Here is a 14,511-nt window from a genome sequence, read left to right as displayed (position 1 = left end):
TGACAGACCAACATTTTTAGCTTGTACACAGCACCCAGCCACAAATGAACAACAAAAATGTTTTTAGTCCCTTTATTTTCAAAACAAATGCTTTATGTACCAGAATCTGTCATTTAGAAACAATACACACACACACACATATACACACATACATACACACCCCCTGCTCTACAATAATTGATGTTTGGGGTTTATTAAAAAGGCAGTAATTGCAAATGCATTTGATTATTTCTTTTGCAGCATGAAATAACCAGTTACCTTTCAGGAAAGGAGCCCTCCGTGGCACAAGCCCTTCTGTGATTTCCACCTGCTCTTGCTGATGCTGTTTAACCAGGTTTCCTTCACTGCCAGCTCTCAAAATCTTTTCACCTAGCCTAATTTTTCGTGATCGGCTGTTAAAATCTTCTTTCCTAGACGAAGGCGATTTAGGAGCTGTATTAGCTGACAAAGGTCGAGCCAAGCGAGAGGGTCTGGACATTCTGCCTGTGCAGGAATGTACCTGCTCCAAAAGCAATTTCTAAAAAAATCCTTCCCAGCTCACTTTCCAGCACAGAGGCTGGGGAGTTCGTGTGTGCAGTGCAGCTGGATGTGAAGTGCTGTGCTGCCAGTCCGATCAGTTTTAAACACCAGGCGTTGGGTGGCCACGCAGACAGTTTCCCGGACCTGTGGAATGTAAATGTGTGCTGGGGTAAAACAGATGACTCTGCTCCGGTGCTCAGTCCCAACCGCACCGTGGGGAGCAGATGCTCTCCAGGGACTGTCTCAAGCTCCCGGTGTGCACCGATGAGGTGCCAGGCAGCACTGGAGCAGAAGGGGAATACCCCACCTACGCAGGTACAACGTGAAAAACCACCCAGGCGTGGGGTTACCTCTGCACACGGGACCTTCCCGCATTCCTCTCCCAACCCTCTCTCTCAAACAAACGCTTTCTTGGTTTAGCAGATTTCTTCACTGTGCACCAAAACCGCACCGCTCCAGCGCTATGTGGTAAATGCCTGATGTCAAGAATCCGTTTGAGTTAAGCATGGTGCGAGCTTAAATTGGATTAAATGATGCATATTCTCCTACCATTGTATTTTCTATCTCACCAAGATAAATGAAGGATTGACAGTGAATACCACCTCTTTTTGAAAAATGGCCCAAATCCCTTATTACCTGGCATTGCTTAGGAAATACCACTGCACAGAATATTGTCCATTATACTTTTCTCTTTCACTGGTATACATGCACCTAAAAAAAAACTGGCTTCTTGCACAGTACAGATAACCATGTTCTTTACTGACTCTCCAAAGAAAAAATTCCTGACCTCAGGCTACATTATTTCAAACCACAGTTCCTGGGTGCTTTTCTTTGAAAATGCCTAGGCAAAGCCTGCCTAAATTTCCCTGCCAGCCCTGCGCTTGTGAATGCTGCCAACATGCAGAGTATTTGGTCACATGAAAAGAAAATTCCATTCACCTTAATTTTGCAAACAACTTCTAAAGAAAAAAACCAGTGTAAACCAGAGAAAACATTACAACTACCATTACAGTAAAATCTTCACACTGAATTTTAAAATGTATTCCTCAATATCCCTGGCAACCAGTATGCTATATCAATAAAAGAGTATGAGGGATCATTTTATTTCAAAGCTAGAACAAACATAAGCAAGTCAATATTACCAGAGCTAAAGTACTAATAGTTATTTAGGAGAAATGCTTAACAAGCAAAAAGACAGGAAAACATGACTAAATTATTACAGACATTCCTCATTTTCTGAGATGGCAATTGTGCAATGCAGTAAAATACTTTTGCGTGCTATTTCCATATTTTTTCAAGAGTCCCACATTAAAGAGGTAATTGTTTATGCTTCCTCTATAAAGCATATTGTCTATTGCGTTGTTGCCCCATCAAGAATGAGACAGATTAAGTGGAATGCAGCAAGCCTTGCCATGATATTGATAATTTTCTGCATATTATTTTATCAACACAGTAGGAGCTCTAAGTGAGTGGGAAGATTTCAGCTCTCAAGGAGGGACATCACGGACAGGAGAGTAACTCTGGGCTGAATAGCAGTCCTCAGTAAGAGCAGGTCATGCAGATGAAGATGGAGAACAGAAACAGGAGCGGAACAAGATGAATGGAGAGTTAATCACGTATCTGGAGTGAGGAATGAGCGAAGAAGGAAGAGAAAAAGTGAAAGCCAATAAGTATGTGAGAGCTCGGTTGTACTGAGCCTAAGATATACTGTCATTCCCTCTAAAGATCTGGGACTGTTTTGCAAACAGTTATTTTGAAGATCTTCCACTATGATTTCTTTACCAAACACAAATACTCTGTGCTTAAGAAGAGTTTTTAAGCAGTGACAATAATGCCTCTGATACTACATAGACATATCTTAATTCTCCCAAACACAGGACAATTGTGATATAAAATCCAGCTCTGACTGACAACATAAACAATGGTGTTTCCGTTCTGGAATCAATATTGCTAAGGTGAAATCCTGCTGAGATTACTGCACGTTGCACATTCACCCAAACTGAGCATTCTTAGCACAGGGTGCTCTTGGAATGAGCAGCCTCATCTGTGAAGCAGACGAAGATGAACCAGACAGTCATGTTACCCATAAACTTAAAATAATTTAATTTCTAAGCAAAGCAAGGACATCATAAATTCAAGTTTTTCCTAAGGCTCTCTCTATAGCAACACAGCAACAAAAGATGGGAAAAGGGAGATGTTACCCATCTGCTTCTGACAGGAAAAGCATGGGTCCTAAGTCTTGTCCATTCGGATATCAAGGTGACACTTCTGCGCTGTGAGACAGCAGCAATATCCTGATCGACATTCATTTTTGACAACGAACAAGCTCTTTGTCTCACAGCAGAGACACAGCCATGCAGAAATGGGGTGAGTCAAACATGTTCCTCAAACGCAGGAAATTCCCAGAATACTCCAGTCAAAGACGACCATTTTCAGTAATCTCTCAGTGCCTGAAGAGCAATCAGGTGTCTAATGTCATTATGTCATGTGAGGAGAGGCTGAGAGAGCTGGGACTGCTCAGCCTGGAGGAGAGAAGGCTCAGGGGCGTCTTACCCATGTGCATAAATACCTGATGTGAGGATGAAAGGAGATGGAGCCAGGCTCTTCTCAGTGGTCCCCAGTGACAGGACAAGAGGCAATGGGCACAAAATGAAATAAAGGAAACATAAAGAACATAAGAAAAAGCTTTTTATACAGTGAAGGTGGTCAGACACTGGCACAGGTTGACCAGAGACATCATAAAGTCTCCATCCTTGGAGATAATCAACACCTAACCGGGCATGGCCCTGACAAGCCCACTGTAGTTGAGCCTGCCTGAGCTGGGGGTTGGACTAGGCGATCTCCAGAAGTGCCTTCCCATCCCAACTGTTTTGTGATTCTGTATCATCAAATATATTCAGAGCCTATTTATAATCTGGAAGCTTAAATATCTTTAAATCTGTCCAACAGTAGATGCCCCATCTTCTTTGCCCAAAGAACCAGCAATTAAACTATCCCATGCCTGATTGCCATTTCTGGGAGGATTTGCTTCCTTTCTGGTCATTACTCCTTTTTAGCCTCTTGCAGTCTGTGGCACAGTGTTCCCAAAAAAGGCCTTGTTTGTTTGTTTTAAAGGCTTTGAGGTGTGAAGCTGGTGATTCCAGCCATGAGCATCGAACCTTTCAAAAAAACCAAAAAACCCACCCCAAAACATAAGCCCAGGTTGCTTAGCTGATCGTGTTTCAGGCTGGAGGTAGACGCAGTAAATCATTTCACCCATGGGATGAAACAGCACGAGAGCATGCGGCCCAGGGTTGCTGCCAGCTCCCCATCACCCGCACCCCGACTGCACAGGTCCTCTCCCCACCCCAGCTCCCCTGAAGCCCTGGGCTCCACTGGCTGCGGGGCTGGTCCCTCCCTGCCATCCCGCCCCCTCCACCACAGGTTCCTAATGAAGCTCCCCCGGCAGCAAGTCTTTCATCAGCTCTCAGGCTTTCTGCAGCCCCAAGGAACTCTTTTGAACTACTTAAAAAATCCCCACAAAACAAAAAACAAGAAGCCAAACCAAAAAACAAACAAGCAAACAAAAAAAGCCCAAAACAAACCCAACCCCTTTTCCCTCAGATTTCAGATAGCCAACTTCAACTAGGTAGAGACATCATATTGATGTAACATACCATTAAGCAAAAAGCAGCTCAGTTTGTCAGGTTTTCGTGAAGTGCTGTGGGAAGTTTTCTACTGCTTTGGGTCAATGCATAAGCTCTGTCACTGCCTCACACAGCAGAAATTAATATTAAGGGACCAACAGTGCAGTCTATGCTTTGAATAATCACATATATGTAAACAAATAATATTTTTAGAATACCATACACTGCTTAAAAAAAGGCCCTATTAGTTTCAAAATACAAGTCTCCTCTTTTCTGCTTAGAAAATAAATAACTGCTGAAATATGACAACAAGAATTTGTTAAGAGTTAGCTAACGGAAGGCATTTTTACCATAGCATATTAAATAGGTTATTATGCTGCTATTAATTTAAGTAACGTTTGTGCCCCCTGGGATAAAAGAAACATGACTAGAGATGTTATTAATCCAAACAAAGCATTTGCAAAGCTTGAAATTTCCTTTTTTGGGCACCCATGAAGTTCCAGTTTACATTTGCACATAAAGAGCTGGGGAGGGGAGAGGATCCTTTGCACGCCAACCAAGAAAAATTGGTAGCTGATGCCCTACAGTTTAGGATGTGGTATTTTCTCAGCCTCACCAAATCCTCTCCCATATTTTGGCCTGCAACTATCTGAAGGAGAGAAGCATGCATATACAAATATTTCAAATCCAGCAGACTTTTTCTAAACCATTGAAAGGCAACAACTGCTACACGAATAAATGGAAGTTGCAGGTGCAGAAGTTAAAACCGTAAATTAATGAAGTCTTCTCTTTGCAAAATTGAGCAAGTAACCAGATGGCATAACATTTTTAGCGCGAAATGAGAAATAAATGTATAGGCACCAAAAGAACAAGATCAGTGATGAAAACAATTTCAGATGCAAGTCACAGATAGGTATGTAATGAATAAAAAAAAGTTTAGTGCTTCAGAGAGGTACATTTTCTAGTAACTGAAGCATGCAAAATTAGTGACAAGTTAATTTTGCAGATGTTAAAGCTTTCTTAGAACTATGTGCCAGTGCTTTATTTTTCCATATATGATTTCTGGAATAGTTGCATAATACAGAAGGTGCTTCATGTTCAATATATTGAGACCCATTTTAAAACATTTCACACAAATCTAAAAACATTCTTCCTGGAAAAATAAACCATGCAAAAGGAACCTAGTCAGTCATTCAATGACAAGTGAACCCCCCAACAGAAAGCAAGCTGTAATTATGGCAAGTCCTGTTACTCTTTAGTATGGTCTTAAAAAGAAAAGTCTGTTAAGGGTCCTGCTGTAATACAATAGCTGCCTAGAAGATGCTATAATTAAAGCAGAGTTGTCATTTCCATCAGGAAACCCTGTTCTAGAGATTTACTACTCAGCCATAAAAAATTAATCTCAGCTCCAAGACTTTAAAAAAAAAATTCAAAATCAGAAAAAAAACCTTCAGGTCTAGTTTAATTCCTTTCCTTCAAGTTTTAGAAAATTAAAGCATAGCAAAACCTTTCTTAAAGATAGAAGACTTTACAGCTGTGGAATCTGAACACCTTATTCTGCCCCAAAATCAGAAATACCATCAGTAAGGGCAGAATGAATTTTCTTTATTATTCTGTCACTTCTGCATCTTATATTTGCCTTTGATTCAAGACCTTCGAAGTCCTGTGGCCTACTAATAAAGCGTTTACACATATTGATCTATATCATGGTTACGTTTTTTCGAAACCAGTACAGTTATATCACTACTATCCCTCATCTAGTGTTGTTCTGTCCTCAGGGTGCCTTTTGACGACTGCACTTGGTTCCCTTCCCCATCTGAAGGGTTATACGAGCCTGAGCACACTTGCACACACGTAACTGCATCCACCCATGGATGGACGGGGCAGAAGAACAAAGCAGTGGGGAATTTGCACTTCAGCCAGTAACGTTTGAACTATTTGCCAAGACTGTTGCTAAGATTTCCAATTGGTGCCAACTGTGATAGCAGGCTTGGGTACATTCTCCTGATGAGACGGTGTTAATCACTAAGCAATTCCAGAAGGAGCAATCAGCTGTGAGCAGCTGCCCATGCAACTCATACAAATAATTTTTTTTTTTCAGATGCTACTGTATTCTATATATCAACCACTTACAGAAGAATACAAAATTAAAAGATTTATTCCGTATGTAAATTAATACTAAATTCTACCAAACAGTGTTCTGTGATTTGGCTGTTCTTGGTGCTATACTGGTTAGCTGTAATGACTAAAAGATTTATACAGTCTTGGTTCAAAGTTGTTTCACTTGTTCTGATATTTTAATCAAATCAAACACGAACTTAGGTTCAATAAATTCTGAAAAGAATACCCCTTAGCAGATCATTACCATTATTACTTTATTGTTAAATAACATATGAATACTGCCTTCCACATCTGCAGTTATTTCCCATTAGATTCTTAAAGCATTTTAAAGACGCGCACAAAAATATCTTTTGTCAAGTTTATAGAGTTATTAGTTTTTTAATAAAAGAGAAAAGCGCTGAAGTTTCAAAATCTCTTCTGAAATTATGTAAGTGAAACTATGGCTGGCTTAGTCTTTAATGCCACTATAAAAAGGGGAGGGAGAGGAGCAACGTGAAACACTCACTGACATTTTGCTCTGGAGAAAATGTTAGTTTCAAATGTTAGTTGCTAATTTGTTTTAGCATATCTGCAGCCTTCTCTAGCTTTTTACATCATCATTTTCAAATGACCACCTCTTAATAAAAGAATAACCTTTTAAAGATCTCTGACACATCAAAAATACAACATGGAGAGCTTAAAGTTTTACAGAAGATAAAATACGCCTTACAGAAAATCAGCCCATACAATGGTTTGAATGAAATCTTGGAATGAAGAAAAAAGGAAGCAGGTAGGAAGCAGGAACAGACTGGATATGCCAGGAGACAAACGCAAACCTTGAATGACAGAATCCTGCCCATATAAGCAATGCACAGATAAACCAATTTAATTGTTTCAATATTCCTCTTTTATCCCAAAGTTCTACATCACCCACATGGGCCAAAAAATAGGAAAAGTAAGTAAAAGAAGTGACTGAAAGGAGGACAAACTACAGGTGTGAAGGTAATCCCCTCATATCCCACATGAGGAATTCTAGCTATTCCTCACCCAGCAAAGTCCCATCAATAGCACCCCTCAGGAATGGGTGCCACAGTGGATGCTCTCATACAGAGGAGCCAAACTACAAAGAAAAGAGAACAAGGGAAAGATAATGGTCATCCTCTGAAGAAGGCGGTAAGAAAAAATAGCTGTCTGGGGCATCCTCTAGCTCTGGCACTCTTGACTGGGCTATCACAGTCTTTCTCCACCATAGACCTTGAATGTAAAGAAAAATCTCCACAGGCCTATGGAAATGGGAAGGCAAATAAGCAGATACAGGACTCTATAAACAGGTATTAAAATAACAACTCAGACCAGAATTCATTTTGGTGTTTTTTTTTTTTTTAAAGCAAAAATAATTAGCCAGAGCCACTATCTAAACTGCAAACAGGCATAGAAAGAGTGTTATACCAATCCAGTGTCCTTTTCTCGCGAGCAGCCCTGGGAGCGATGACTTAGCCAACAGCAGAACAAAATTGTATTTGTCTATTTCCGAGATGCAATTTTTTTTAGACACCCATTAATGAATATTTCAAGAAACTAACCTGATCAGTTTTCTGTGGTTTTTGTGCTTTTTTGGTGTTTGGGGAGAGACAAAGGGAGAAAATGTGAGAGTTGTATTTTTGCATGTGTGTTTTTGACCACCACAGAAAAGCAAAAAAGTATCTTTCCTGTAAGTCCCATTTAAGATCTGCATCATCACATCACAGTGAGCTTTACGTTTTGCACAGTGTTACTTAACTCAATACAACATACATGATGCACAAGGTTCTCTTCTGTGTCAAAACTGCAAGTGACTGGTGTTGAATTTGATCCCTTCTGTCACTTACTGCCCTCACGGCACCATATCAAGTGCCCTATAATGCTGACTGCATGGGTTTGAGTAAATTGTCTACAGTCAGCTGCTCAATCCCTTGCTGTCTGAGCAACTCTGGAGAGATGAACATGTTTGTTAAAACAACAATAAAGAAATCTGCAACTCAATTTATTTGTGTTTGTATAGCTATATATGATAGTTCAGGTAATCTGAGTTTACCACTACTCCCCTAAAAAGCCCAGGCAGTGCATCCTCATGTGCTCAAGCCATCTGGAAAGATATTTCTTGGTTTCAATGTACCCATGCTTGTAGAGACAAAATGTTCTGAAATCTGGAGATTTTATGCAGATTACTTAATATCCTGCTTTGCATATTTGATGATTCATTACCTTATTTACATAAATGACAACAAATGGTCCCAATTACTAGCACCTAAGTCTGAAAAGGCTGCAGCACAGAGCATGCTTCAGGAATGCAGCAACCACTGTTTTCTTTATTTCTGGCATCTATTTGGGGTGGCGTCCAGGTTACCCTGATGGCTCTTCCAGCCTCCACCAATAGGTATTGCTCGTCAGGAACATAAAGGGAAAATCCAATACAGTGATCAAACAACAGACAATAATAGATGGCAATGAAGCAAAGAAAGCTGAAATAGTAGTCTTTCCAGCCAAGAAAAACCTTGAAAAGAACCAATAACCCTACCATTAAAACAGAAGGGTCTATGAAGTACGTTATTAACAACCCCAAACTGTTTTCTGCATGGAAAACTAAACTGGAGACCATGCCAAATGCAATATATGAACATAAAATTTCATTTGAAAAAAAGCTCAATGGCCATTTCTGAAGGCAGGTTAACACAAGCTAAAACAAAGAGGACACTGCGTGACTAGCATTTCCGCCTAGAACCATTAAGGAAATGGGTAAAACGACGTTTTGAATGCATACTCTATTTCCCAAAGAGCACATTATTTACTATGCTCTACCAAACAGTGTTCTGTGATCTGGCTGTTCTTGATGCTATATTCGTTGGCTGTAATGACTAAAAGAGCTAAAAATATACAGTCTTAGTTCAAAGTTGGTTATTTGTACTGATGCATTAATCAAGTAAAATAAAAATTTAACTTCAATATGTTCTTGATTGATCTTAAAGGGTTAAAATAAAAACAGTGCTATAAGGACTGCTACATAAAGAGCAGACAGACATGTGTACTTAAAAACACATACAATCCAAGAGAGACAGAAAGAAAATAGGCAAAAAGAAGAATGATAAGGAGAACAGTAACTCCCCTCCAGTAAGGCCTCCTGTGCTACTAGCAGGCACCAGTCTGTTACCAGGGGGGGCTTCAGCAAGTCTGACCTGAATTCCCTGCACTGAAATACAACTGCTAAATCTACCGTGTTTTCATATGAACCATAAAATAAACAGAATAATTCAGAAGCTATTAAAAATTAACGTTATAAATTCTGAGAGCAACACTTCATGATGTCCCTCGTTTTAATAGTCCTTAAAACGCCTTTCAGTGAAAAGGTCTGTATGGGGGGGGGGGGGGGAAGTCTGGAGTAACTTGGGTCAAGAAAATCAGGTTTCTCACCTCAATATAGACTCCTTTGAGGGGGAAGAATAGGATCTGAGTAACTTCCATATTTAACATGAGAATTAAATGGATCTTTTCCACCTCGACTGGCCTTTAAAGACCAGTTTGTAAATGATTTACTCCCACGTCAACATTAAGTTTTGCAACTGGGAATTCAAAGAGGTCCCAGATAATGCATGAACCTAAAGAAAACTATTGTCTTCTCCTTTACATATAATAACTCTGGAATGCTAACAAACAGCTATAAAACATAGTAAAAATGGAGGCAGTGACCACAAAGCTAGCTTCAAGCAAGTAACCCCTCCAGGCCTAAAGATGAGACCTTAATTAACCTATCTTTCACATATGGTGATGTCTTCAACTGAATAAAATAATCCCATTCTCAGTCACTTGCCAAGTAGTATGACACACATCTTAATACTTTTGAAGTGCAATATTATACAACAACAGAAAAAAAGACAAATATTTTTTTAATTAGCAATGGTTTGGAATATTTTCTGCCTAAACTTTTCCTCCCAAGCTTCCGCACAATCTCCTCCAGCACAAACAAATTAGCCATCTTCTTCCACTAGCAGTGACTACCTGTGTTCATCTATTCAGCAGCTAATAAGATCCCAGTCATTTATCCCTTAGTAATACCAATTTCATTCTAGTGATTAAATCCACCCATTTAGGGTTCTACACTCAAATGTAATTGCACAAAAAAATTTTAATTTGGCAGAACCTAACCACATGACAAGAGTCTGGTCCAGATTCGGGATTTAATCCTATACTTTCCAAGTGCACTATGGCATATTAGGGAGATGGTTTAGACGTGGACCAGGCAGTTAGGTCAACGGTTGGACTCGATGATCTCAAAGGTCCTTTCCAACCTTAATGATTCTATGATTTCATATTTAAATTATCTTACAGTAGGTGCTATACTATACATCAGCCTTGGTCCCACCTCTATCTCAGCCACCAGACTCTGCAGTTAGAGTTGCTCCTTTGGTTGTTCTTTCCATTTATTCTACTAAGCATCAAGTTTTACTGTGCTAACTACACTACAAAGCCTGTCAAAAAGGAAGCTTTGCAGTTTGCAGGGTGATATCGCCCATCAGGCACACCTGAGATGTGATGGTGAGGAAGCCTGCTGGGCACCCGCACAGAGCAGTCCCCTGGGACAGCCTGGGAAAGCTGCTGGTGACAAAGGCAATTTGGGTCAGAGAAGAGAGGAAAGAAGCAAAATTTCAGCAATCACAGGGCAGAGATTAGGATAAAAGAAAGAGGGGGGAAATTCTGCCAATTATCCTGGCTGTACCACATTAGGCATGTTTTCAAGTAGGAGAGAATATGTGATGGTAAGTTGTTATAGACTCTCTGGAAATGAGAGATGTCCCTCTGCCCTCTCACAGGAATGCAAGGAGCTGCCCTGGGGATTTTCCTTGTGGAGCAGTTTCGACCCTCTCCCCTTTCCAAATGTGTGACAGAGTGTTAGGGAAGAGGCCTCCTTCACTCCTCCACCCCTGGTGGAGCACAGCCCTGAACAACCCTTAGGACCAGTCCAGGTCAGCACAAAATTCACTTAAAACTATGCCCAGGTGACACACAAATTTGATCCCCTGAAGCCTCCTTGACCACAGTTGTGATTACCATCCATTATTTCCAGAAAGTTTATAAATGGATAATTCTTTTTTTTTGGTTACTATGAAAAAACAAGGTCAAATTTCAACATGGTGCTAATGGACACATGCAATCTGCAAAGCACAAATCTCAGACTGGCTCTGTGAGAGGTGAAAAATAAACCCACCCTGAAACCTTATTTAAGACACTTTTCCTTATAGCCAATATTATTCATGAATCAAAGTGCGTTATTTTACCAATGGACCATAAGACCCTATTAAAATCATAAATAGACCAGTTAGACTTCAGGAAACTGTGTGGTTTTACTCACTTCTAAAAAATATACACTATTGACGGGAAAACTTCCCTAGCAATACAAATGACAGTGGCGGGCTGGAGTGATGGTGTACTTCAGGGTGATTTGTTCAGCGAAAACAACAGGTGCAGCTAGCTTTTTCCAGCCATAAGTCTTTCCATTTGCAAGCTAATAGTAGGTTGCCAAGTCAATGTATGCCTCTGTAGTTTATGTTACATAGAAGGAATTTTTTTTTTAAAGTTGCATAATTGTCACAGAAGTTTAATTTTAGACAAATGAAGAATTCAAAGAACAGTTAATTAAAGCCTCAAAAGCGATCTTTTATTAATTTAGGGGGGAAATGCCCATTCCATTCACGGAATAGCGATTAGGATAAGGGATAAATCAATACGTTTGCATTTATCAATTACTGTTATTCACCAAGCAGAATTTGGGAACTTTGATAAAGAATTTTCAATTCCTTCAGCCCTTAATTACAACTCATTAACTTTTCATTAACTTCAAGCTTAGTAAAAAGCAACAGCAAGTCTTTGATGGTACCACTGTTGGCAGCGCCCCACATTAGATGGTTTCGTGGAAGTTATTTGTGTTTAGCCAGTTATGCCATTGCTGTATCACAGCAACACATCAATCAATGATAAGAAAATACCCCACGCCTCTTCATTTAAATTGACTCTCTGTACACTTTAAAGCTTTGCAGTAACTTTTAAGATAACACATAACGCCACTCAGACTCTTAAAAAAAGGGATAGTGAAGTGTGAAAGACATGCAGAGATTATTCAGGAATGCCTGCACTGCCAACATGCAGCCAGCTTGTATCTAGATGAGGTTTAATGAGTGCTGAGTAGAGGGAGCTGATTCCTCCCTCGATCTCCTGGCCATGCTGCTGTCCATGGAGCCTGGGGCATTGCTGTCCCTCACTGCCACCAGGACCTGGGGCTCTGCAAGGGGCTCTTCTTTCCAAGAGGCAGGACTTGGTGTTTGCCGCTGCTGGATCTCATGAGGTCCCTCTTGGGCCCATCCCTCCAGCCTGTCCTGGTTCCTCTGGATGGCAGCCCTGGCCTTGAGGTCCCCCCACCTGGGTGTCCTTTCCAAACTCAATGAGGGTACCCTCTGTCACCTCTTCTAGGTCCTGATGTACAGGTTAGGGTCCCACACAAACCCCAGCAGGACCACCCCACCACCAGCCTCCAGGCAGAGCGCAGCACTAATCACCACCTCCAACCCCCACCATCCCACCGTTGCTTTGCCCACCCTGACTATTGCCCAACTTGAGCACAAAAATATTGTGGGAGACAACATAGAACGACTGTTTTAACACCAAGATAAACACCGTTGACAGCTACGTCCTCATCCCCAAATCCAGTCATTCTGCCACAGAAGATATTGGGGTTGGTCGGGCATAAATACCTGACTACAGAACTTAACAGAACGAGCAAAAACATGTCTCCCATGGTAATGACAGATAGATAAGAAGAATGGGGGAAACAATGAAAAATCAGGCCAGGCAAAGATTTTTTTTTTCCCCCCAAAAAGCTTGTGCACATTTTTACTATTGATTTTGGTAGGACAAAAATTCCACCTGAACAAAAACTTCTGAAATAGGCAGGCAGAAATGTACGGATAAACCACTTTTTCATTTGGACATTTGACTCAGTTACAATTATGAAACTTTTTCATTTAAACTAAAGGTAACACAAGAAATCAGTCCTTAATGGAGCTATCACAATAATAAGCACAAAATCTGTAGGAGAGATGGAGAGGACGAATGAATAAGCACTGCCCAGGACCAGCTCTTTACACAGCATTATGTATTTTCAGAGACGTTTCAAGGCTAGAGTGTAAACTTGTAAACATGTCAACAGACAAAGTGGAAGTGAATTTTAAGCACTAAGAAAAAAGCATAAATCCTCTTATTAAGAAAACAAACTATTTGGTATCCATTTTAGCTATATTAGAGATTTTTTTCTTCTTCTTTGGTCCAGCACCTGATATAAACTCCTGTTTGTGTTAAATGACAGCCTTATGCATAATCGAATTGAGTGAATCACAGTTTAAAAAAAAAAAAAAACACACAGAAATTTTATAAACCATATATAAAATAAGGATGTACTTAAACTAATTTTACATGATAGTATTTTTAATTTTCTGAAATAAGATTTTCCATTATTTATGGACTTATTTAAATGCATTGCATATTAAAGTCATTTCAAAAAGATTTAAAAATGAAACATTTACTGTTAGAGGAAAGATTCCTATTACACAACTTCTCCTAGACCAGGATCAGATACCAGATGACAAACCGTGTTGTGTGTTTGTGGCTTTGGCATTATCGGGGGATGAGCATGTTTTTTTAAGCTGGTGATGTGATCTGGACTGTTCCGACTTCCTTGTTTTATGCATGAGTGTGAGAACAAAAATGGTATTGAGAAAGAAACACCTATCACCCAGAACTCATAAAATGTGTAGATTTTTTAAAAGGTTAATATTTTGCTTAAAATGGAACTCAAATATTTTAAACTGGCTACAGTTTCTGTACTATGCGGAATGATATTTTTTCCACAGAACCACAAGAATCTTTTTTTTTTAAACAGTAGTTCTCTACAGAATTTATTCAAGAGGTATTCTTATTTTGCAAGCAGCATGGAAGCACAACTGCTTCGAACCTTTGTATGTTCTGTGGTTAAACTGTGCAAGTTTTACAAATGCCTTGTTGAACTATGTAGTATAAGGAGGTTTCAAAGCATACATATCAATATAGGTATATTTATGGCATTATTAAAAAATGTGGTCGGATATGATTACCATTAAAACTTTACCAAAAAAGAAGAAAAAAATCAAGAGCAAATGGAGCTTATTTACTTATTTCTCAAATTAAACTGCAAGCACGACATACA

At 39.8% G+C, this 14,511-nt stretch overlaps 1 protein-coding gene across 4 annotated transcripts in view; it reads right to left on the bottom strand.

Moving 5' to 3' along the window:
• The window catches only part of KIAA1217 (KIAA1217 ortholog), a 377,218-nt gene that overhangs the window by 244,421 nt on the left and 118,286 nt on the right, over positions 1-14,511 (bottom strand). Inside the window, exon 1 of one of the 4 annotated variants that reach the window (XM_087776801.1) lies at positions 259-378. The exons of the other annotated variants lie outside the window; for them this stretch is intronic. The gene's annotated coding sequence lies outside the window, so the exon portion shown is untranslated. Of the gene's footprint in view, positions 1-258; positions 379-14,511 lie in introns of those variants that run through there. 4 annotated transcript variants of the gene reach the window in all.

Source organism: Nipponia nippon, unplaced genomic scaffold (assembly GCF_047370975.1).
Source record: "Nipponia nippon isolate SJK-2023a ecotype South Korea unplaced genomic scaffold, ASM4737097v1 scaffold_1, whole genome shotgun sequence".
Lineage (NCBI taxonomy): Eukaryota > Metazoa > Chordata > Aves > Pelecaniformes > Threskiornithidae > Nipponia > Nipponia nippon.
This window is presented reverse-complemented; position numbering and strand designations above follow the sequence as displayed.